Source organism: Vombatus ursinus, unplaced genomic scaffold (genome assembly GCF_900497805.2).
Source record: "Vombatus ursinus unplaced genomic scaffold, bare-nosed wombat genome assembly UNPS02014830.1, whole genome shotgun sequence".
Lineage (NCBI taxonomy): Eukaryota > Metazoa > Chordata > Mammalia > Diprotodontia > Vombatidae > Vombatus > Vombatus ursinus.
In genome coordinates, this window is record NW_020954608.1 from 36,167,701 (window position 1) to 36,193,727 (window position 26,027).

The 26,027-nt window shown below is 38.7% G+C and overlaps 1 pseudogene; it reads right to left on the reverse strand.

The window, feature by feature from the left end:
* LOC114025472 overlaps positions 1-25,640 on the reverse strand; it is a 48,090-nt pseudogene extending 22,450 nt beyond the window's left edge.
* Positions 25,641-26,027: the final 387 nt, after the last annotated feature.

Genomic DNA, 26,027 nt, shown 5'->3' on the forward strand with positions numbered 1-26,027 from the left:
AAGAGGCAGACATGACTCAAAAATGACTAAACGACCGCACGAGCCACCTCCTAATGACTGGTTGACTGAGACTCTAGAATCTGGAATTATAGGAGGAATTGCCCTTTTGTGGTCAATAAGAATAAGAGGTGAAACAATCTACCCTTTAATCCTCTCCTCTTTTTCTTTTTTACCTGTTTTCTCTCCCTTGGACTTCCAGATGCATAAGCAACAAAAAGAAGGGGAAGAATGTCTCCTTTTCCCTGGGCAGGAGCCAAAAATGGTGATTTACAAGGGAAGAAACTCATGACAAGTGTCCTGTCCTTGCCCAGATAAACCTGAGAAGAAAGCTCTTGGACCTCAAGTTCCTGAATGTCTTTAGCCTTTCTGTTTCTTTTTATGAGCACAGGTCAGATTCTAACAATGCTGATGTTAGGGGTTACCCCCTGGATAATCCTGAATTTGAGACAGCCTGAGTTTGAGGGTTATGTACCAGCCTTCCTAAGGGAGGTTTCCTTAACCTTGCACTTCTTATAGGGGAAGACTATATGTGTGTGTGTGTGTGTGTGTGTGTGTGCATATATATGTATTATATATAACATGGACATGTTATATGTAACATGTAATATAATGTGGACATGAAGAATCACATAAAGTTGTAGCAGATGCTTATGTCATATATATATATATATGTATGTATGTATGTATGTATGTATGTATATATAAAATAACTGGAAGACTAAGGCCAAGTCTTGAAGGGCTAGGAGATCTGTACCCTGTCAGAACTCCATGATATTGCTGGGAGTTGCTCTGATGGTGCAGATCCCAAGGCAGTACAGCAGTCCCATGAGATGAATTTTCTGACTTCCCCAAAGAAGATGAAAAGTTTGTATAAGGATGTGGTTTACTATGGACTTTCATTGCTGTTATATTTGTATCTACAAGTTATTACTTTTTGTTTAGTTATTCATCACAGCATTTCTGAGGCAGATGGATATTTTTACATCCTCTTTTCACAAGGAATTCCAAAGACAAACAGAGGCAAGAAAATCATTTTCCTTAAATCAAACAAAAAGTCAAGGGTGCAGCAGGAAGCAGAATTCACGGTAGTGCAGGGTCTGATCTGTTTGACAACTGACACCTATCATTAAGAGCTATCTATAGTTTTCCAGTCGGTTAGCACCATTCAAAGAGGAAGTCTTTTACCACTGTGCCTTGCATAAACTATTTAACTATTGGGCCCTTTATTATAGGATCATAGATTTAGAACAAGAAGAGACCTGAGAGTCCACATGGCCCCACACCCTCATTTTACAGATGAGGAAACTGAGACCTAGGGAGTTAAACTATTTTGTCCTGGTCACATTGGGAAAAAAAAGGGCAGGATTTAAACCCACGATTTCTGACTTGAAAGTGAACGCTTTTTCTGCTGAGTAATGCTTCCTCCTTTCAGGTCGACTTTGGATGACTCGGGAATGCTTGTTAGATGAAGGATGTAAAAAAAGAATGAGAATCAGACAAGGGGGGATCACGATGCCTTGTAGTATCTGGCTAAGATCAGGTGGCCTCTTAAAACTCTCTCCAGCAGGGGGCAGCAGAGGGAGCAGGCCATGAATGACACCTGCATTGTTATTCTAGTAATTGCCCAGACCTCACGCTATTATTACCTCTTTTGAGGTTTCTCACTAAGCAAATAATCACATGCTTCCTTGTGACATTTTAACTCATTTTTTGAGTTTATGTCTTTATCTTCCCAAATAAATCATAAATTCCTTGAGGATAGCATCTTATACTACTCTGTATCCTGAATCATACCCAGAATGGTGTTTGGCGCCTAATAGGTATTTATTAAATATTTGTTGGATGATGGCCTACTTTGTATACTGGAAACCTTGCTGGTTTATTGAGTTGATAAAGGATGGTACAAATAGGGCTAAGGTCCAGGTTCAAACCAAGTATATTCATGGTCACAAACTGTATCCCTAACATCTGTGTTTACTCTCCCTGACCTCCCACGCCCAGTGGAACAACTTATTCACTTTATGATATAAGCACAGGTCCACTTTTTTTTTAACACTTGGTGTGCTATCCATCAAGGGAGAGGATCACCACGTGCCTTACACCCTACTCAACTGCTGTGAGTATCATTTTTTTTCTAGAGTTTGGCAGTCCATCTCTTACCCCCATGCATCACGTAAGCCCTATCTCTTACCTGGAAGGCACTCCCTCCTCAACGCCCCCCCCCCCATGATAATTCTTATTTTTCTTCAAAGTTCAGTTCAGGGGCCAACTCTTCCTTGCAGTGTTTCCTGAAGCCCATGGCTGCTAGTGCATTAATCTCACCTAATATTATATTTATCTGTGCACATTCCCTCTTAGGAGAATTAACTCTGAGATGAAGGACTCTTTCATCTTTGTCTTTGTAGCTACAGAACCTAACACATTGTCTTACATTTAGCAGGCACTTAATGTCTATAGTTTCACAACAGTAGCATCTGATAAGGCATTGTGGAGTATTTCCATCAGTCAGGGGCACAGAGTTTTGGGAAGCTTTTGGCATTGTTTCTGAAAAAAAAAAATCTCTGGCAACCTGCCAACAGCTTTAAATTGCTTGAATTCTTCACTGGAAACAGGGGAACCATTGACAGTATCATTAACTCACTTGTTTTCTCAAGGCTGTATCCTCCCCTCCTTTGAAAACACATGGTTCTGACTGGTAATGCCCTGGCTGCTTGCCACATCTTCGCTTAGTTATTGAAAGTTAAGAGACATTGATTGAAATATCAGTTTAAGAAACATTAACACATAATCCTAAGATGAATTGACAATAAAGGATCTTTTGCCTCCCAAGGCGTCAGAACATTTTCTGAGAAATAAGGGAATATAAGGCTATATAGAGATAATTCTTATCTCCCATTATGTGAAAGTTTGCCAGTGCTAAGGATGGTGGCCAATTATTCTCTGTATTCACTTAAGATAGTAAAAGAGGAAATTCTCTAAACTTATAACATGAGAGTTACATCCTTCAATGGATCTGTGATGTCATTTATGTGCCTTTTTATCCTCTGTGATTGCTGTTCATATCCTAATCTTCCGTAGAGAATCTATCCAATGCTAGAGGCCTTCCTTTGGGTCTTTGCATATTTCATGAAGACCAGCTGTCCATACCTTGCTTTTGATACATAACATTCTATTCATACACATACTTGATGATGTCTTTTGCACAATTTCTTCCATAAAATTATGGTCAGGAATATGAGGTAACTAAATTATCCAGAAGCAGATAGTGCTGAAAATTACTGTTTTGTGATATAATCTGAAATCTCATAATATCAATCCCCTTCCATTATTATTTTCCTTTGATATCTTTGACTTCTTAATTTTCTATGAATTTTGTTTTTATTTTGTCTACTAATCTTAATAATTTGATTGGCATAGCAACAAATCTATATGTTAATTTTGGTAGCGTCATCATTTCTGCTATGTTGATACTGCCTGGCCATGAACACTGAACATCTGTCCAATAACTTAAAATTTTTAAAATTTTTAAAATTTTATATTTTTAAAATTTCTGTGAAAATTGTTTTGTTGATGTTTTTATAAAAGTATCTTACAGGTTAGTTTCCATATGTTTAGTGCATCTTATTGTTTTTAATGGTGTTTCTCATAGATCTAGTGCTAGAAAGTACTTAGGAAACCATCTAGTCCAGTCCCTTCATTTTCCAGATGAGGAAATTGAGGCTTATGGAAGGTCAGGCAGGCAGTAAGCCTCAGAGACAAGATTTGAACTCAAGTCCTCTGATTCCAGAGTCAGTGATTTTTCCACCACAATTTGTTTCCTCCTTTATCTCTTTCTCCTTTTTTATAAGTAATACCCCCAAATGCTCATAGTTTTGTGAGTTTATTTTGTCTCCTGCTACTTTGCTGAAGACATTAATTATCTTGACTATTTTTAAAATTAATTCTCTACAGTATTCTTAATGTACCACCATATTGTCCTTAGAGACATTTTTGTCTTCTCTTTGCTAGTGCTTATTCCTCTAGAATTTTGTGACACTGCTCTCTCCTAGATCTCTTGCTCCCTGTCTGAATGCTTTTTCTCAGTCTCCTTTGCTGAATTTTCATCCAGGTCACATCTGCTAACCATGGGTGTCCCCTAGGGCTCTGGTCCTGACCCTCTTCTCTTCTTTCTTTATACTAGTTCCCCTGATGATCTCATTAGCTCTCATTACTTACCTCCGCCTCTTGGCTTACCTGGCTTCCTTCAAATCTCATCTAAAATCCCACTTTAATGCTAGTGCCTTCCCTCTGAGATCAACTCTAATTTACCTTGTATATATCTTGTATGTACATAGTTGTTTATCCCCATTGGAATGTAAGCTCCTTGAGGGCAGGAACTGGTTTCCCCCCCCCCTTTTTTTGTATCCCCATAACTTAGCACAGTGCCTGGAATATAGTAAGTGCTTGATAAATGTTTGTTGACTTGACTCTAATTGTTTTTCCTATCTTATTGCTAACATTCTTAGTATTATATCAATAAAAACGAAGGTAGTATGATTTGGTGGGTAAAAAGCTGGCCTTGAAGTCAGAAAGATCTAGGTTAAAGTCTTTCCTTTGACAAATACAGTTATCCCTTCCACAACTCAACTTTCCTTATTGTGTGTTTCAATATATGTGGGTTGACATAAGAAATTAAGTGGGAATTTAGGGGGAGTTTTTCAGAAGCGGCAGATAACACGTGAAGGCCAGCAGATGACACAGAAAAAGTTTAGAAACTCAGAAATGCATAAAATATATGTCTAGTATTGTATAATATTAAGAAAAAAGAGAAGGAAATTGGAGAAGCCAGAAGACTTCTTCTCTGGTACAAAAGGAGGGTCAAAACCTTTTATGTGGATTTTCCAGATTTTGAAGGGTGCAGGGGCCCCTAACCCCCATGATATGGAAGGGATAATTGTACTGGCTGTTTAACCCTGGGCAAGTTACCTAAGCCCTCAGTGTTCTAGAGTGAGGTAGTTCTAGATCTTGATTTTAAGTTTCAGAGACGTTGACCTGAATTGGTAGGGGGAGTTTCCTTACTTGGGGGCTATACCAGTGAAATCATTGGTCCAACTCTGTCCCCTAAGAGTGGAGATAGTGCTGGGGAAGTGCCCAGTTTTTCTCCCTTACAAATAAAACTATCATTTTATTTTATTTTATTTTATTGTTAATAATATTTTATTTCCCCTCCCAATTACATGTAAATATAATTTTAACATTCATTAAAAAAAACTTTTTAGTTCCAAATTTTCTTCCTCCCCTATGCCCTCCCTGTGATGGTAAACAATTTGATGTATTAATATATTGACTGTGCAATCATGCAAAACATATTTCCATATTAGTCATGTTGTAGCGCTCGATTTTAGATAAATACTTTTGATCATATTAAGGAAGGTCTCTTACTTGCTTATACTGTTTAATGTTTTTTATATGAATTACTATCACAATTTATCAAAAACTTTTTCTGTGTATATTGATATAATTATGTGATTTTTTTTGTTGTTAATATTGTTAAATAAGCCAATAGTTTTCCTAATGTTGAATGACCACTGGTAGAAATCCAACTTGGTCATAATGAATAATTTTTCATACGTTCCTGTAGCCTCTTTGCCAATCTTGCTTTTATCAGTACCAACAGTGTTGATGTAAAAGAAAGAAGAAGAAAGGCATAGCTAAATGAAAGGATGGTTCGCCAGTTCTTTTTGGAGCAAAATAAGGGAGCTGGTAGAGTTAGTTTTATTGTATATGAAGAGGGAGAAAAAACCCAAACCAAAAACCCTCAAAAATTCTCATGTAACCTTTATCTCATAATGAAATGTTCATAATAATTACTCGCAAAAAAGTCCACCATGAAGATAATTTTGGCTCATACTTTGCAGAGGATGAAGGAGTAGAGAAATTCTACAACAAATTTAAGATTCTCTAAATTAAATCAACATGCTATGTGTTTCCAAAGTCTTAATATAGTTTTAAGGTACTAAAGTACTAAGACTTCGAGGATACCCTTTATATGTGGATGCTCAGTGACTTCAGCAAAGGTAAGAAATGGTGAGAAATATATTGTAAAATGTGGATCATGAATAAAGAATAGGAAAGGCCAAAGACATGTAGAACATAAGAAAGCTCATATCTATATATTAGGAATGTATTTTTTAAGAAAAGAATCAGAAGGTTCTGAACTTGGTGAATACTGAATAACATAAAAATGAAATTGATTATGTTGGAACGGACAAGAAATTAATTGTTACTGAGGTGTGATTTGTTTTTGAAACAGTCGTCTGGGTAGTCCAATGTCTGATTTCTTACAGCAAAGATAAAAATTAGTTAATAACTTAAAGAAAGAATAAAAATGAGGAAATATATGGAATGCATTTAAAATAACTCTATCCTGATCTATTTAAATAAGTTATTGATGATGTTTTCATAAAAAATAAGATATAGGTGAAAGAAAGGACCTAGACACATAACATAATTTCACGTATGCTTTATTAATATGCTAATGCCACAAAGGGGGGAGAGGGAATCAACAAATTGGATATTCAAATAAAAAAACCAGAAAAGCAATCATTCAAAAAACTCCAAACCAAAATAAAAACAGATAGATTGGGACAGAGAGTGGTGCAGCAGATAGAGTTCTGAGCCTGGACTCAGGAAGACTCATCTTCCTGAGTTCAAATCTGGCCTCAGGCATTTACTAGCTGTGTGACCCTAGGCAGGTCACTTAACACTGTTTACCTCAGTTCCTCATCTGTTAAATGAGCTGGAGAAGGAAATAGCAAACCACTCCAGTATCTTTGGCAAGGAAAGCCCAAGTAGGGTCATGAAGTGTCAGATGTGATTGAAATGGCTGAACAACAACACATCGGACTAAGGGCTATTTTGTATTTTTATCTTTTTCATGGGTTATCATAGTCCAAGAATCCATCACTTAATGGCCGACCCACTGGAGATGAGCTCTACCTTATTTAGCTAGGCTACTCTTTGCACGGCAAAAACACTCTGTCACTGAGACTATGTAGAGTCTTTTGTCATGGTAGAACATGCAAAGACTTAAACTCTGATGGAATAGATGGAGAACCCAACGATCCTTCGGCACTATCATGAAACATCAGAATAGGATTTTTGTAGAGGGATTTGTGTTTGTATGATAGTAAAATGTTTATATGGTTAGTGATGCAAGTAATCAAATAGGAAGTGTAAGAATATGAAATGCAAAATTACACAGCAGGGCTGGTCATGTAACAAGTATGAGATACAGCAGATGGGCAGCCCAAGTACTTCATTGTTATCCCCATAATGTTAACAGACTTGGAAGAAGGCCTATAGAACTTGATTAAATTAGGATGGAGCCCCATGAAGAATTTATGGAAATACATACTGTCTTACTTGATGATCTCATCAACTCCCATGGATTTAATTATAATCTCTACGCAGATGATTCTCAGATGTGCTTGTCCAGCCTTACCCTCTCTTTTTACCTCCATTCTGGGATCCCCAATTGCTTCTTGGACATCTTGAACTCGATATCCAGAAGACTTCTCAAACTCAACATGTCCAAAATAGAACTAATTATCTTCTCCCTCAAAGCCTCTCCTCTTCTCAAATTGTCTACTATTGCTTGGGGCAGCTCCATTTTCCCGGTCACTCAGGCTCAAACCTAAGTAACATTCTTGACTCCTCACTCTGACCCTACATATCCAAGCTTTTGCCAAGTCTTGTCATTTTCTACCTTTGCGACATCTATTATACGTCCCCTTCTCTCTCTGCACATAGCCATCAACCTGATACAAGCCTCATGCCTATGATACGGCTGTCGTCTTCTGGCTGGTCTCCCTTTCTCAGGTCTCTCCCTACTCCAGTCCCATCCTCCACTTAGCTTACAAGGTGATTTTTCAAAAGCACAATGTTGATTGATGATATCACCTTCCTACTCAATAAACTCTAATAGCTCCCTATGACCTCCAGGATCAAATATAAAATCCCCTGTTTGGTTTTTAAAGCCCTTCACACCCTGGTCCTTTCCTCCCTTAACAAGGACTTTTACCTTTTACTACCCTCCACATAGTTTATAATCCATTGACAATGGTCTCCTTATTGTTGCTTTCACACAACTCTATTTCCCCACACCTTGTCTTTTTTCTACCTGTCCTCATGCCTGCAATGTGCTCCTTCCTCACATTTTTTTCTCCCAAGTTCCCTAGCTACTGTTAAGAGCCAGCTAAAATCTTACCTTCTGCAAGAAGCCTTTTCTACTCCCATCCCCATTCTAGTATCTTCCCCATGAGATTACTTCCATATACATACATACGCAGAAATATATATATATATATATACACATATATATATATACACACAGACACACACATGTACACATACACACATACATACATACATATTGTTGTTGTTTGGTCATTTCAGTTGTGGTCTACTCTTTATGATCCCATTTGGGGTTTGCTTGGAAGAGGTACTGGAGTGGTTCTCCAGCTAATTTTATAGATGAGGAAACTGAGGCAGACAGGGTTAAGTGACTTGCCCAGGGTCACATAGCTAGTAAGTGTCTGAGCCTGGATTTGAACTCAGATCTTCCTGACTCCAGGCTGGGCACTTTATCCACTGAGTCACCTAGCTGCCCCTTTAGTGTGTGTGTGTACGTGCATGTATACATACATACATATATATATATGCACACATATACATATATGTATATACATACATACCCTGTATGTACACAATTGTTTTCTTATTGTTTCCTCTTTTAAAAAGTGAGCTCCTTAAGGACAAGGGCCATTTTTTTGCCTTTCTTTGTGTTCTCAGAGTATAGTGCAATGCCTGGTACGTAGTAGGCACTTAATAAATGCTTATTGACTGACTGGGACATAGACCAGAACATCACAGGACAAGAAGATATGGATAAGTTTCAATCTGCATTATTTAAAGTATCATAGACCATAGAGTCAGAACTAGAAAGGACTTTAGAGTTGATCATGTAGTTCAACCCTTTCATTTTAAAGATGAGGAAACTGAGGCCCAACAATACCAAGTGACTTGAAAGTAATATCTTTTAGAGACAGGATTCAAATACAGATAAATCTTCCAACATTGGCTCCTGCACCCTTTCCATGATACCATCTAGCTTCCCCCCTTCCCTCGGTTGTGCCCACATCCATGACCTCTGAGATTCATCGAAGTATTAAGGGACCATCATGGTGTTTTATTCAAAGGCTTAGAAAAACTCTCTTAGTTCCAATTTGGCTCCCAGATCCCATTTCTTTTCCTCTTGAAGCATGTTTTATTCAGACTCCAGGACAAAGATGGCTGACCAAAAGGACCATACTTGTGCACAAAATATGATTCTATCACCACTGACCTAGCAAAACTGCTTTTCTTCAGGCTGAGTGGGTTTTTTTTTTTTTTTTTGGTATGTCCATTATCTTTTTGATGATGGCAAGGAGAGAAAGGAATGGGTAAAATGTCACAAGCCTCAAGGTTTGATATAAGCATGTTTTCTGACTTAAACATTTCCTTCCAGCTCTCTGCAAATGATCTACTTAAACCTAATGCTAAAATCAGTATGCATATACTTCCCTAATCTAGGTAACCCTACAATAAAAGCTTTTAACAAAAGCAAAGGTAGTAGGTGCTTGGTGCTTTAGACATTCTATTACCTTAGGTCTTGAATAAGAACCCTTCTTCTTATTCCCCCCTTTATCAGAACGTTATCAAAAACGGAAGATGGTACTGATGGGGGAGTGAGATTCTGATGTGACCCAGCTCTGTTGCTTAGCAACCAACAGAATAACTGTATTAGTTTGAGAGCTTTGAATTAAAAAAAAGAAAAAAAGAAACTATGTCCTATCCCCTAGAAGGGAAAGTGAGTTATTCCAAATGAAGTAAAAGGAAGAAATCCTTGAAAAAGTGAAGAATACACTTTTAGCTAACAAAGACATAATGACATATATAGTCTGTGCTCATTTTCAGTTCCATCCTGGACTCTTCTAAAGAAGAGGAATTCCCACTCACAATCCATACCATAGTTTAAGGCAGTGGTGTACAAATTTTCTCTCTCTCTAGATTTCATAGAAAAAATGAAGCTGTTTGGGATGAGATAACAAGGTGTGAAAATATATGTAGCACTTGTTGCAGAAACCCTTCTCAAGACATAGGTATCTGGTGTTTGCTCCTGTTTTGTTTTTTTGGGGGGGGAGGGAGCATTAAACCCCAAAGAGATGGGAAGATGGGTATGAGTAGCTTCAGAAGATTACAATAAGCATAGATGGTCATACAACACGTGATGGGATAGGGACATTTTTAAAGCGACACAGTGATTTTTTTTTTTGTATCTTTCTGCCTATGGCACCTTTTTCCTTTTTATGTGGGACTCTCTGGATCTTAGGGATGAAGGGGAACTCCTGCAGGCTGGAGCTAACACAGCATGTGAGTCACCAGTGTAGCCCTTGAAGTGACACCAGGAGAGGACGGTGAGAAAAAAGCTGATGCATAAACTGGAGATTTACCTGGGAAGCCTCCAGGAGTTTGGAAAGGAAATCACAAGGGAAGTAGGAGATGGTGGGTGAATGTGGTGAACTGAAAATCAACACTTTCCCTCCACTCGTTTGATCTTGAAAGTGGATCCTCACAACATTTTCCCCTACCACCCAACATGCTTTTGAGCAGGCCTGTAGGAAAACAGGCATAGAAAAAGGTGTGTGTGGGGGAATGGAATTTGAGATTTCAAATTATTTTAATAGCAATGAGATATCAGCTACTTGGGAGTTTTAAAGCCAATATTATTATTTCATTTTCATTTTCCATTTAAACTCCATGTGAGTGACACTTTAGGAGTGAAAAAACTCGGGGAAGAGATAAAAAGATCCTGGAGGGGGTGCTACAAATTTTTGATAAATTATGGAATTTTTGTTGGGAATATTCATACATCTAGATTAGATGGTGATATGAAAAGGGTAGCTGGGAGACTCAGGTTTGAACATGCCCAGTAGGTAATTCTTAGATTGAAATCGGTTATAAATAGCTTCCAACCCTGTGCAGTTGTTCAAGCCATAGCTCAGAGCTTAATGCAGCACTTGGTCATGCCAAGCAACTTTCAACTTTTCAGCTTACCTACCCTTGGTGCCAAGATAAAGCAGTTGACTTATGTCTGGATAAATACTCTCTACACATAAGTAAATTGCTAATTGGAAAAAAGTCAGAGTTAATAAAATCATATTAATAGATACAAAGAAGTAAATAAATCCAATAGCCTCATGTTTTATAAACCAAAAGACCCCAGCTACCAGGATAAGAATTCACTGCTTGACAGAAAAAATGCTAGGAAAAATGGAAAAGTCTCACAGAAATCAGGTTTAGACCAGTAATTCACATCATATAACAAGATAAGCTCCAAATGGATATATACATCATATATAAAAAGTCATACCATAAACAGAAGATCAAGGAAGAAATTACCTTTCAAATCTCTGAACAGAAGAAAGAGTTCATGACCAAAGTATAGAGAGAATCACAAAAGGTAAAATGGTCAATTACAATTGAATAAAATTGAAATGTTTTTTGCACAAATAAAACCAACACAGCTAAAATGGAAGGAAAACAGTTAACTAAGGCAGGTGGGTAGCACAGTGGATAAAGCTCTGAGCCCAGTATCAGGAAAGACTTGAGTTCAAATTTGGCTTTAAACATTTACTGGTTGTGTGACCTCGGGTAAGTCATTTGACTTTTGTTTGCCTCAGTTTCCTCAATTATAAAATGGGAATGATAATGATGATGACAACATCTACCTTCCAGGATTGCTGTGAGGATCAAATGAGATAATATTTGTAAAGTGCTTTGTGTAGTACCTGGCACATAGTAGGTACTTTATAAATGTTAATTATCATTATTACCAAGTGAGGAAAAAAACCTTTGCAATAAGTTTTTCTGATAAAAGTCTTATTTCTAGGATATGTATATACAATGAATTCAATTTTAAAAGAAGAAGATACATTTTCCAATTGACAAATGGTCAAATGATTTGAACAGGCAGATTTTAAAGGAAGAAATTCAAGTGATCAGTAGCATATAAAAATATTCTGGATCACTAATAATTAGAGGAATAAAGAGTAAAGGAATTCTGAAGTTCCACTTCATACCCATAAGATTAGAAAAGTTCTCAAAAAAGGAAAATGACAAATGTCGTAGGGGATCTGGGAAATAGGCACAGTAATACATTGTTGGTAGAGCTGTGAATTCATCCATTCATTCTGGAAATCAATTTGAAACTGCCTCTAAATGTCACTAACTTACGTACACCCTTTGACCCAGCAATGTACAGTACTCTCTAATAGGTCTATACTGCATGGGAAAGAGATCAAAGAAAGAGAGATAAATACATTATGTACAAAAAATATATATATTAGCTCTTTTTGTGGAGGCAAAGAACTTGAAACTAAGGGGTTGCGCAGGGGAAAGGCTGGACAAATTACAGTATATTATTGTACTGTAAGAAATGATGAAAGGGTTGGCTTCAAAAAAACTTAAGAAGATTTGTAGGAACTGATGCAGAGTGAAGTAAGCAAAACCAAAATAACAATTTATATGATGACAACAATGTAAAGATAAACACCTTTTGCAGGACTACTGATCAATGCAATGATCATCCATGATTTCAAAGGATGGATGACAGAGCACACTACTCCCCTCCTGACAGAAAAGTGATAGACTCAAAGTTTAGAATGAGAAGCACAGTTTTGGACGTGGCCAATTCAGGAATTTATTTTCCTTGTGTTTATATATTTGTAACAGGTGTTTTTTTTTTCCTTCCTTCTTTTGCTCATAATGAAAGACAGGGTAGAAGTGATAGAAAATAAATACTTGTTAACTAAAAAAAGAAAAGTTAAGAGGGGAAAAAGTAGCACAAGATAGCAGACAAGGATGGCAAACCTTAAAGTGCTATATAAAAGCTATTATCTGTGTTACTGGAAGGAATAGTCATGCAGCAGACAAATCCTTTGCAGTTCAAAAGTAATACAATAGAAGACTCAACTTTAGACAGTGTTTTAAGAGATAATAGTTTAAGAAACGGCAGCATCTGAGACTTTGTTCCGCGTAGACCCTTTGAGAATGAAAGGGGGCGGATACAAATAGTTGCTATGATGTATCCTTTAGCACACGGACACAATGCAGTATTATCAAAGGAAGTGTTGCTGTCTAGGCCTTGGCCATCAGATTCCAATGCCTCAAAATGACACAGCACCTGGTTCCCCAGAGTCACAACATTTTGCACGGGATGCTGCTGACTGTTGTAGGAGTTCTGCCATCTTATGTAGTCTCATTAGCTGCATTCCCCCCACCAGAGGATAGGGCAGGAACAACTTGACTGAGGAATCAGGAGTTTAATGAGCAGAATATTTCCTAACAACCTAAGGAAAATAGTGCAATAATGAGATATTGGTTTCACTTGGATTTACGTGGGGGTCTCTCTCTCTCTCTCTCTGTCTCTCTCTCCTGCCAAAATATTCCTGGTTTACATCACATCTCAAGGGAATGGATGAGAAACTGATTGTGCAGCTTCCTGTAATCAACTGGGTACCTGGTGAGTGGTACCTTTTGCAGTTAGATTTATTTTAGGTCTAGGGTTGACTGCCAAATAATCAGGCTCTTGGGGTCCTCCCTTTATCTTGGGGTTGTAATGATTAGTATTTCTAATAAATGTGTTTATTTTCAACTTGTTACTCTTCTCCCAAACCTCTATAAGGGAGGGTGGTGAATATTCTAGAACAGCTATCTTTTCATCATTAGTGTCTAATTTTTAAATCTTTCTGGGTCATTTCTATTTTTGAATAAGGAAAAAAATTCATTGGATTTCCTAATGTTGTGTTTGTGAGCATAGAAACACAGAAAAGTATGCATTGCTAATGAGCTGATAAAAATCAAAATATGTTGCAGCTGGGCCACATAATTGATTTTTTTTTTTAAAAGGTAGAGTACTAGAAAATACAGTGGCTGCTACAGAAACCTAGCTGAGTGTTGCTTTAAGTTTCAAGTTAATCAGGTGAATCATAGAGGCGTTCTGAATGATACTATATCTGCAGGTCAGGCCCCAGCTGGTGTTTTGTGTTTGGATCCAGGTGCCACATTTTAACAAGGACATTGATAAGCTAGAAAGAGCAGCCACAGGACAAACCGGAAGATAAAGAATTTGATGATATTCTTGTTATATGAAGAGTAGCTGAAGACCTTGGGAAGATTTCATCTAGCAGAAAAAGACATAGGGCTAGCATAGCTGCTCTCAAGCGCTTGAAAGATTGTCGTGTTGTGATGGACTAATGTCCCACAAACATGGATTAGGATAATTTTCCTGAAAAGTCCATGGATTTGGGGTTCCTGGGATATGATGGGCCAAGGGGCCAGGGTTCAAACTGTATCTTCCCTGAAGCAACTTCTTGAAGCTGTATTGATATGGCTTCCTAGTCACCTAAGGGCATGAAAAGGCCTATTTTGTGACCAGATGATCAGACTTGTAGTCCTTTTGAGGCTGTTGTAGTCACAATGCCTTCTCCTGTTGGCCAGATACATTTCAATAAGGAGGCAGGGGAGGATGGACATGTCTAACTGTAGCCTTGTTGGATAGCCTTTGTATGTTTAGGGTTAACTGGTTTTTTGGTTTTGTTTTGTTTTTTAGGTGAGACAATTGGGGGTAAGTGATTTGCCCAGGGTCACATAGCTAGTGAATGTTATGTGTCTGAGTCCAGATTTGAACTCGGGTCTTCCTGACTACAGGGCTGGTGCTCTATCCACTGCACCACCTAGCTGTTCCCAGGGTTAAATGTTAAGTGATTTACAGGTGCTTCATTTCATCCCAACAAAGAATTGAACTAACAAGGTATTGGCTTGTAACACATGTGGAGGAAGGATTCGATTTGTTTTTCTTGAACAACAGGCAGAATTAGGATTCATTAAAGGGAGTTGGCAAGAGATACGCTGATATAGGGAGAAACTTTTTTTTTTGTTGGGGGGAAGGAAATCAGAGTTAAGTGACTTGCCCAGGGTCACACAGCTAGTAAGTATATGAGATTGCATTTGAACTCAGGTCCATCCTGATTCCAAGGCTGATGCTCTCTCCACTGAGTCACCTAGCTGCCTCTATGGAGAAACTTCTTAACAATCAGAGCTATCCAAGCTTAAAATGAGCTGTCTCAGGAGGTGCAGGCTTCCTCTTCTCACTAGAAATCTTCAAGCAAAGACTGGATGGCCACTTTTCAGGTGTGTTATAGAAAGGATTCAGTTATGGGTTCTATTATATAATCTCTGAAGTAAGTATTTTTCAATGATTCTACTTCCTTTATATGAATCATTATAGGCATAGCCTCTGATATTCAGACAATTATAACTTTAATTGGAATTCTTTTTCTCTCTCTCTTTTTTTTTTTTATAAGTGAGGCCATTCAGGTTAAGTGACTTGCCCAAGGTCACACAGCTAGTATGTGTCAAGTGTTTGGTCTGAGGCTGGATTTGAACTCAGGTCCTCCTGACTTCAGGGTGGGTGCTCTATCCACTGCACCACCCAGCTGCCCCTTTTAATTGGAATTCTTGATGAAACAACACAGACAGTTGTTTTACAGAGAGAGTCCTTTCAGAAGCCGCGGGTTCAAGTCTTATTTCAACATATACTGGTTTGTGTTGCCCTGCACTAGTCACTTAATCTCTCAAGGCCCCCAAAAACTCTCTAAGACTACACAAGTTGCAGAATAGTGTGCACAATAGAGGGGAAAAGGGAAAGAGAAGAGGATTGCTCTTGAAGTTAAAGGTATCACCTTTGCAATATTGTTAGTTATCAGTAGTTGGTTAATTTCCACTGAATGGCTCAAGGAGGGCCATTAGAACAAACAGCATTTAAAATGGCTTTCTTGTTTATTAATTGCTTTAGGTTAGAGCAATGTTCTTCAACTTATGTCCTGAAGTTCACTAATGACACAGCTGGGGATTTTGGAGGGGCCATCCACACCATTTCACTGACTTTAAATACCAACTCTCTTTGTGGTGTGTTTCTGGTCAATGACAATTAACAGGCAAGGAGAAACAGAGAAAAGATAAAAAAAAAAATTCCAGGTTTCTCAAGCAGGGAGGTGTAATATATGGAAAGAACATTGGACTGAGGGTCAGGAAACTGGGTTCTAGTCCCATCTCTGCTAATTACCAGCTTCGTGACTTTGGGCCAGCCACTTTATGCTTCAAGGCTTCAGATTCCTCATCTGTGCAAAGTAGAAGCTGGATTCTACCATGAGGTCCCTTCTAGCTTTCCCATTTTATGGTGCCACTAGAATGACTTTTGGCTGCAGACTCTAGTCCATAGAGGTCAGTAAGAAAGCAAAATAACCCAAGTCCCCTGGATTTTCAACCATCATCTGGAGATTCTGAATTCTGTCTGTGAGGCAAAAGGCTCAACAACAGAAGAGTTATGGGTAGGGCTGAGAAGAAGGGGGCATGTTTCTATTTGAGTGTTCCCATTTACCTATCTTTTGGAAGCCCTCTCCCACTTATTGGCATCCCATAAATACTATATCCCAACCAGTAAAGAGAAAAAAAGGCAATCTCATGGATGGTGGAACACATAATCATGGGATCGCTTCACATTGCTAATGTGGCTTCACATTGTTCTAGGTAGGAGAATGTAATCAATCAACAAGTATTTATTAAGTGCCTACTATGTCCCAGACACTGTGCTAAGTAGAAGGGATGTTGTTCATTCGTTTTGCAGTCATTTCTGACTCTTTGCAACCCCTTCCAGAGTTTTCTTGGTAGAGGTACTAGAGTGAATTGCCATTCCTTCTCCATCTCATTTTTACAGATGAGGAAACTGAGGCAAATGGAATGAAGTGACTTGCCCAGGGTCACACAACTAGTAAGTGTCTGAGGCCAGATTTTAACTCAGTAAGATGAGTCCTCTTGACTCTAGGTACACCACTCTATGCACTTGGCCACTTAGCTGCCCTCAGTATTAGAGATACAAATATAAAAAAAGACAGTCTTTGTTCTCGAGAAACTAACATTCTAAAGGGGGAGACTACAGCTAAAGAGGAGCTGAACAAAGATTAGCTAAATTGGGGCAAAGAGGCTGAGGAGGAGGTGGAGAAGATCAGAGAGTTGGATTTGGAATTGAAGTGGTGGGGCCCTCCTGAAATAATAGTCCTGGCAATCAGTCACCAACCAGGAGAACTGTGCCTCCAGCCGTGGCTTCTCTAGGGTGGCAAGGCAGCTGATAAGAAGTTAGGGGAGAACACATTTATGTCTAAATAAATACAGCATAAAGATAAAGCGACTAAGCACAAATGTTTGCAAACTAATTAAGTATATGGTAGTTTGAGAGGGAGGGCACTTGTCTTTTAGCCACCACAGCATGAAATATCTTGGATTTTTTTTTTTGAGGGGAGGAATAGGTGAAGGGATCTGGTCCTGTGATTTCATTGGTGCAGAGAACTCCTGCTACCAATGTAAATTGATAACTATTCTGGGACTTACATTCTTAAAGACTTGCCTAGGGCATTGAGAAGTAAATTGCCCAGGTTCATACTGCCAGCAGCTGTCAGATGAAGGATTTGAACCCAGAAACTAGCTTTCTATCCGCTATCCCATGCTGCCTCACATCTTAGAGTCTTGATTTCTAAAAGGCATAAGACTGTGTTCATGCCTAGCAAGCATATACTTCGACTCCTTTCAATTTAGTTTTAATGGAGTCAACAAATACGTGCTCTGTGTGAGACACCAAGTCAGGTATTGTTCTAAGGGCTGTTCTTTTACAAGCACCTATACCACATCTGGTAAATAATTTAACAACCCCACCTTTCCAGTGAATACAAGTGTAATAAGTGTTTCTTGTCTGTTAGAGAAAGCCTTATTCATTTCATATAACCACATTCTGAAATGGAATGACATTCCAGGTGTTTCCTCTCTTTCTGTACAGGGATTTAGTACAAATAGAGTTCTGCCTTTTGTGGGATTTTCACCCCTCTAGTTCTATAATTCTTAGGCTCTAAAATAATGAAAAGTTGAAAATGGAGTTATTTCACCAATAAAAAATGGTCTAGTAAGAAGGAAGTAATGTGGTTTTAGACTGCACAAAGAGAATTCAAAGTGGGTGATAGTTATGCCTTGGTGGGACCACATCTATAATATGGTGCCATGTTTTAAGAAGGTCTAGAGAGCCTATCACAGTTGAAAGAGTTGGGAATGTTTCATCTGGAGAAACCTTAGGAGGGATGTCACTCGCTTCAAATAGTCAAAGGGTTGTCCCATGGAAGACGGATAAGACTTTTCTCTCCCTGACACCCCGCCCCAGAGGACTGAACTACAGAATAACAGATGGAAAGGGCAGGGGCAGACTTGGGCTCAGTGTGAAAAGAAAGAAATGACTCTAACTATCTACAAATGAAATGGGCTGCCTCAGAAGGTAGTGGTTTTCCAGTCTCTAGATATCTTCAGAGGTTCAAAGGACCATTTTGGGTGGATGTCATAGAGAAGATTCTATTCCAGGAAGGGGTGAGATGAGATATTTGGTAAAATCCTTTCCAGCCCATACAGGCTGTGCAGTATTGGGAATGGCTGTCCTCAATGGGTTGGAAAAAGCCAGCCATAGCAAGATTTGTTTTTAAGTAGTTAGAGAAGGTAGGAACCCCATTCCCTACTTTAGGAAGAAGGCAGTAAACATGCGTCTGAATAAAGTGTGGTAAATATGAAGCGGCCAGAACTGACTCTGCTAGAAGAGTAAACAGTTAAGAATTAAGGGAGGCAGTTGATAATGGTGATAGGTGGGCATAAATGCTCCTTCTAAATCTCCTGGGTCTTTGATATGCCTTTACATATTTGCATGTTGCCAATTCAATTCCTGAATCGGGGGATTATCTATGATGGATAGATTTGCTTAGTGTTTCTCTAAGTGTTTTTATTTTGGAGTCTAAGTAGATCATAAAATATTTGCATATGAATCAGTACATTTATATGCTGCATTTTATACTCTGGTTATATAGTTTAGGTATTCTTATGGCATTTGTTATCAACAGACTGATGTTATTCAAGTGTTAGTTTATGAAAATACTGACAGGCTGGGTCCTGTTCCTCAATGTGTAAGATGTAGGCATACTTATGGGAATGAAAACATTATTAATTACTCATGGGTACTAATAAATACAAGAAAGGCAGAATTCTCCTCAGATAAATGATTGTAATTGACATTAGAAATGTAAACAGGATTCCTACTAATGAAAGTACTGATTATTTTTACTTGCTTTTGTTTGTTTGTTTTTTATATGAGGCAATTGGGGTTAAGTGATTTGCCCAGAGTCACATAGCTAGTGAGTGTTATGTGTCTGAGGTCACATATGAACTCAGGTCCTCCTGAGTTTGGGGCCAGCACTCTATCCACTGCACCACCTAGCTGCCCCTTTACCTGCTTTTAACATTAACCCTCATGAAATATATACTAAGTATAACTTGGGCAACATTATAATTATAATCAATTTATGCTCATTTAATCAGATTCAATACTTAAAAACCTACTGAAATAAATGTACTTTGAGCATGGGCATACCGTGAAGCAAGCATTGCTAATGTCCCTTCCCCTGTTCCTCAGGGCAAGAAGTGGGTAGGGTAGCTAGCACCCAGTGATACTAGCCCAGCTCAATATAGTCCTATGATCTCTTCACCAAAACAACTCTGAAACTCTATTAAAAAAAAAAAACTACCACTAGAAGGCAACTGATACACTATTGTAGCGATTAAAAAGGTTAGAGAGACAATTTCTGGGTAATCACTTTATTAATAAAACCAGCACAATTATTAACAAAAGGATGGTCATCTGGCCATCTCTCTTAGACCAAAGACAATCACGGTAGTGGGCTCATAGCTGATATGTCCTTTTGGAAAATAAGTGTTAATCAGCTCTGATTGGTTAACAATTAATGAAAAATGAATATTACAATGAGGTGCTGGACCTGAGCTTTGACGAAATCATCTACTTCTTAAATTAACCCCAGCCTTGGGCAATATATTCAAAGAATTTATGCCCTACCCAGCCTGAGCAGAACACAATGGCTACTCCACCTGGGTAGATTCTGAACAAGAAAGTTAGTCCAATCTCTTTAGCAGCATTGTCCTTCAAGAAAATGAACTTTTAAAAATCAGGACTTTAAAAAAAGGGGGGAACTTTAGATCTCCTCAAGTCGGTTATTAATAATCATTTCTCTCACTATGTACAGATAACTGCATAGAAATATAAGATAGAAATTATTTTTTACTTGGGAGATTATGACTACCATCCTAAGAAAAAAAATATCAAAATTTAGAAAATAATTATCAAATATACATACTATGTACAAAAAGCTCTATGCAAGGTACTAGAGATGCAATGATTAAAAGAAAAAATGACAGCCTATGCCCTCAAGGAGATTGCTCTCTATTGGGGGTGGGGATGATGATATGAGATGTACCCATATAAGCCTAATGTAAGGTAAAATGTAGTGTGATGGCAGCTTTCATGGGCTGAGCCTGACTCAAGCTGGTTCTCTAATACTTAGTTCTGACGCTTACAAGTCATTAAGCGATTTAAAAACAAAGTTATTTAGCCATAACACAGCAGCTTAGGTAGCATCTCCATAGTGAAAGCATTTGGTCAGCTGGGTAGAATGTGGGGTCCCAAATTTACCGGGAAGTCCTTTTAATGCCCTTAGGCAACCAAGAAAATACATCAACAGCCTGAGGTCACCAAGAAGTTGCTTCAGTGGTGCCAAGCCTTGAATCTCTTGGGTCAATTAAATCTTGTAGACATCTGTCTTGCCTTTTAGGGAAAGAATTAGCCTAACCTGCAAAAAGGGGAAATTTTGATTCAGGAGATCAGGATTCAAATTCTACCTTTGTCAATTACTTCAAATAACTACTAGGAAGTCACTAAACTGCAATGAGCCTCAGTTTTCTCATCTGTAAAATGAAAAAAAAATAGACTAGATGATGTCTAAAGTCCCTTTAGGCTCTAAATCTATGATTTGGGGGGCAAGAGAGAGGGATATATATATAGAGAGAGAGAGACAGATAGACAGAAAGACAGACAGAGACAGAGAGAGAGAGACCAGATTCCAAGAAAATGCCAGAGCAATAGTATGGTGAGGTAGATAGGAGAACCTCTCTGGCAATTGATCTTAAGGAATCTAGTGGGAAGGGCAGACTTTGTGGACTGTAGGTGTTAATTATTCACTCAGGGACTAGATTCCTTCAATCTGGGAATCAGTTTGAGACTTAGGGAAGCATCCTTTATCCCTGGGAGTGTAAAGAAGCAGAAATCACTTTCCCAGGCCTTAACCAGGAATTAATGTAAAGTATAGAAAAGAATGAATGATCTGAAGTGTCTGTGGATAGAAAGAACCCCTATATTCGATCTTGTAAGGCTGCAGAATTGGATTATTAGAAGATTGAAAACAGCAACTCTAGCAGCCTAATCTGCAGCAATGGGACAGTGTGGATTTAATTGGCATCATTAAGCAGATGGCTCCCAAATTTATATAACCAATCCTAGCCTCTCTTCTGACGTCCAGTCCTGCATAAGCAATGGCCTGGAAGATATTTACAACAGAATGTCCTGTAGGCAGCTTAAACTTAACATGACCAAAACAGAACCTATTAGCTATCCACCCAAAGTTACCCCTCTTTCAAACTTTTTTTTTTTTGTCAAGGGCACCATCATCTTTTCAAGTTACCCAGGTTTGCAGCTTCCAAGTAATGATTTACTCTTCCTTCTCCCTTATACTATAATCTTGTTGATTCTGCTTCCACAATAGCCCTAGCATCTGTCCCCTTCTCTCCATTCAGACCACTATCACCCTAGATCAGGTTTTCATCCTACGTCACCCAGACTATTCCAATAACTTCCTCAATGGTCTCCCTGCCTCAAATCTCTTCCTCCTCTAATCCATCCTTCACACAGGTGCCAAAGTGATTTTCCTAAGCACGGATATGACTGTGCCATTCCTTTACTCAGTAAACTCCAGTGAATCCCCATTACCCTTAGATTCTAGGTCCTAGAGAACCAAATATGAACTCCTCAGAGTGGAATTTAGAGACTTTTACAATCTGGCTCCAACTTATTTTTCTCACTTACTGGACATTGCTCTGCTTCATACACTCTACATTCAACCCAAACTGACTTTTGCCACTCCTGACACTTTTTATTTACACTGATAATTCTCCAGTGTCTAGAGTGTACTCCTTTCTTACTCCAACACCTTAGAATTACCTCGTTTCTTTCAAAGCTCGGCTCAAATGCCACAGACTATATAAAGCCTTTCTTATTTTCCCTTGGTGTTTAGTGCATTTCAAACGTCCTCATGTTTATTTTTGTATACAATTTATAAATGTGCACACTGTCTTCTCCAAAATAATTTTAGCTCCTTGAGTACATGGACTGTTTCATTTTTGTCTTCAAATTCCCAGGGCCCAACACAGTGCCTGGTACACAGCAAGCACTTAATATATGCTTATTGTTTGCTTCATTGATTAACTGAACTTGTGTCAAATTAATACCAAGGCCAAGACTGGGCAGAGGAAAAGTGCAGGAAGAAACTAAACAATTTAACCAAATGTCCTGTAGCTGATGCTAAGGACCAGGGTAAATCCTAAGAACCTTTGTAATTCAGAAAACATCTGTTCCTGCAAACCCCCTTCCTGCCAAATTATGTGCTTTGCTATATCACTTCATAGTGGATGGAGAGAAATTTTTGCTGTTGAAGAAATAGTGGGATTACAAGATGTAAGAAACCCATTGCACACCATGGAACCCCAAGATTTTTGTTTGATATTATTCTTCTTAGGACTAATCTCCCTTCTACTGAGGAGAAAATTGGAAGCATGGCAATGCTTAGAATAAAACTCAATTTAAAACAACTTTGAAAGACTTAAGAACTCCAGTCAGTGCAATGGCTAACTGATTCCAGAGGACCATTGATGAAGCATGTTACCCACCTCCTAATAGAGAGGTGATGAACTCAAGGTGAAGCCTACATTTCTGGATATGTGCCAATGGAGGAATTGGTTTTGCTTGACTACGCATTACGCTTATGGATCACAAGAGTTTATATTTCTTTCTTTCTTTTCTTTCCTTCCTTCCTTCCCTTTCCTCTCTCTCTCTCTCTCTCTGTGTCTCTCTCTCTCTGTCTCTGTCTCTTTCTGTCTCTCTCTTTCTCTCTCTGTCTCTCTCTCTTCATTGCAGACAGAGCAGAGGGATAAGGAGGCTAGTAATAGCTTGCCAAAAAAAGGCATAATAGGAGTTTGAACTACAAAACTCAAGATACTAGTCAGTTCTCAAAGGGGGAAAGTATTCCCTTTCAGCCCAGAGAATGATATGGGACTATCATGACCTTTGAGACATAAGGCAAACACACACAGTGTTCAAGGGAGCAAACTGAGAGAATGGAGTCAGAGCTGAGGTGCAGTAGCAGCAGGTATGGGAAGACTCCCCAGCCCTACCTGGGGATGGAAAGACCTTGATGGAAAGAATCAAATGCCCAGGGACGACAGACAAAAAGAAACAGAAAAGAGGGAGAAGCTGTAAGCAGAGAAGGGAGAGGTCATGCTGGGTCATTGGGCCCATAAGCATCTCTGAAGAGAAGACTCAGATTGAAACTAACAGTTGTGCTCAGCTCCTGAGGACTGATGGAAGTTCCCTAAAAGATTCTTCTCTTTCCTCAACTTCTCTTCCCTATGCCTATGTAATATAGTCTGCTTACTTGTTTTATCTAAACATTTCCTGTATCCTCATCATGAATTTCATTTTTATTCTGAACTTAAATAGCAAAAAAGAGCATTTATGTATCCTCGGAAGAAATTATATGAAACTGTGAATCTCTATTTCATACTGCTTGATTTTTAAAAAATATATAATAAATTCAACACACTACTTCTGAAACTCTCCTGCTTTTTGTGCTTCCTTCTAAATTTCTTTCAGTTCTACTCATTTTCTAAAAAAAAAAACTTAATCCTCTTTTTTTAAAATCACTTAATTACTTTCAACCCCTCATCCCTTATATTAAAAATATAAGGAAAAACAGCCTTTTAACAAATGAGTAAAAGCTTATTAATAAACTAGTCCATACAGTGGCCATGTCCAAGAATGTCTCTCTTTCTGTACCTTGAGTCTATCAAGATCATGTTTCATCACAGGCTCTCTGAAGACATGGTTGGTCATTGCATCAACAGAGTCCTTAAGTTTTTCAAAATTGTTTTTCTTTACAATTTTGTTATTCCACTGATTCTATTCTCTTCATCCTTCATTGGTTTAGTACTACCCAAGATTCTCTACGATTATCTCTTTTGTCATTTCTTACTTTGTCTCATTTCTTACCTAACCCTAATCACTGAATGGCTATTGCCTCAGTCAGACTGAGATCTGGGGAAAATCTTAGCTTAAAAAGTTCACTGCATCTGGGACCTTTTGCAGTCATCCTGATTTATATCTTGCCACTGGACCCTGATGACTCCAGAGGAGAAAGTGAGGCTGGTGACTTTGCACAGCCCTCCCTCACTTAAGTCCAATTCACTTGTAAGTCATGGCATTACCTTCCTGATGCCATGGTCCTCTTTGAGAACAAAGGACAAACAACAACAACATTTCTAATGGTGCAATAATATTCCATTACACTAATATGCCATGATATGTTCAGCTACTTTCCAATGATCTAAAAGGTAATCTAAGATAGGGCAGCTAGGTGACATGGGGTCCTGGAGTCAGGAAGATTCCTCTCCCTAAGTTTAAATCTGGCTTCAGACACTTACTAGCTGTGTGACCATAGACAAGTCACTTAACCCTACTTGCCTCAATTTCCTCATCTGTAAAATGAGCTGGAGAAGCAAATGGCAAACCACTCCAATATCTTTGCCAAGAAAACCCCAAATGGGGTCATGAAGAGTCAGTTACAACTGAAACGACTGAACAGCAGCAATCTAAGATATTCCATCATAATCAGGAAATTTATTTTGCTTGCAGCTATTCCCTCCCTGGCATCATCTTCTTTCTTAATACCCCTTTCTCCCACCACCCTCCCTGCAAGATAGAGAGGCTTCTGTATCAGGTCATTGAAAAAGTCCCTGAGTTTTTCAAGTCAAAGGATTGCAGAACTCATCAAAATGGCAAATTCTGAGCTATACAAACCAGCCTAACCAGTTATTCACTCCTGGGATGCTGCATTGTTAAATAATCAGAGCAGAGTTCACCGTATCACTTCTCAGGTGTATTCTTTATGCCAGGACACCACAATACAAAATACCTACAAAACCCGCTCTGGTTTTCCTCATGAAGCTAGAGGCGGTAGCAAAGAGCAACAGACCTTTCCCCAAACTCTAGGTGGTACATCAAGGTAATAGCTATCATTGACAACCTTGGCCAGTGAAGTCAGTTCTCTCCCTTAACAATCAGGAATCACTCAGCTGAAGCCTACTCTCAGCTGATTGCTTTTGACTCCCACTGCTTCTGATTCCTCCATCTTCATTTCCCACCAGCTGCACTCCTTGGACTGGATTTCACCATGGCCCCAGGAAACCTTATCGCTAGGAAACTCATCATTTTTCAATATCGCATCAGCTTTGGTACTCATACTTCATCAGTACCCTCTGCCCCTCTAGTTGGAGGGATGGGGGGTGTAAAGAAATCTTCTGAAAGCATCCATTTAAAGAGGAGTCTCAGGCCAGTCATGTCTTCATTTCCCACCAGCTGCACTCCTTGGACTGGATTCCATTATGGCCCCAGGAAACCTCACCACCAGGATACTCCTCATCCTGTTATATGGGCTTCTAAGTAAGCCATGTCTTAATTTCCAACCAGCTGTACTCCTTTTTATGTCCCTAAGCCGGGTACCTTCTCCTTCCCCTTTTCAGCTTCCTTTCAGGGGCTGTCTTTTCCCATTAGATTGTAAGCTCCTTGAAGACAGGAAAACTATCTTTCTTTTTTATATTTGTATCCTCAGAGCTTAGTACAGTTCTTG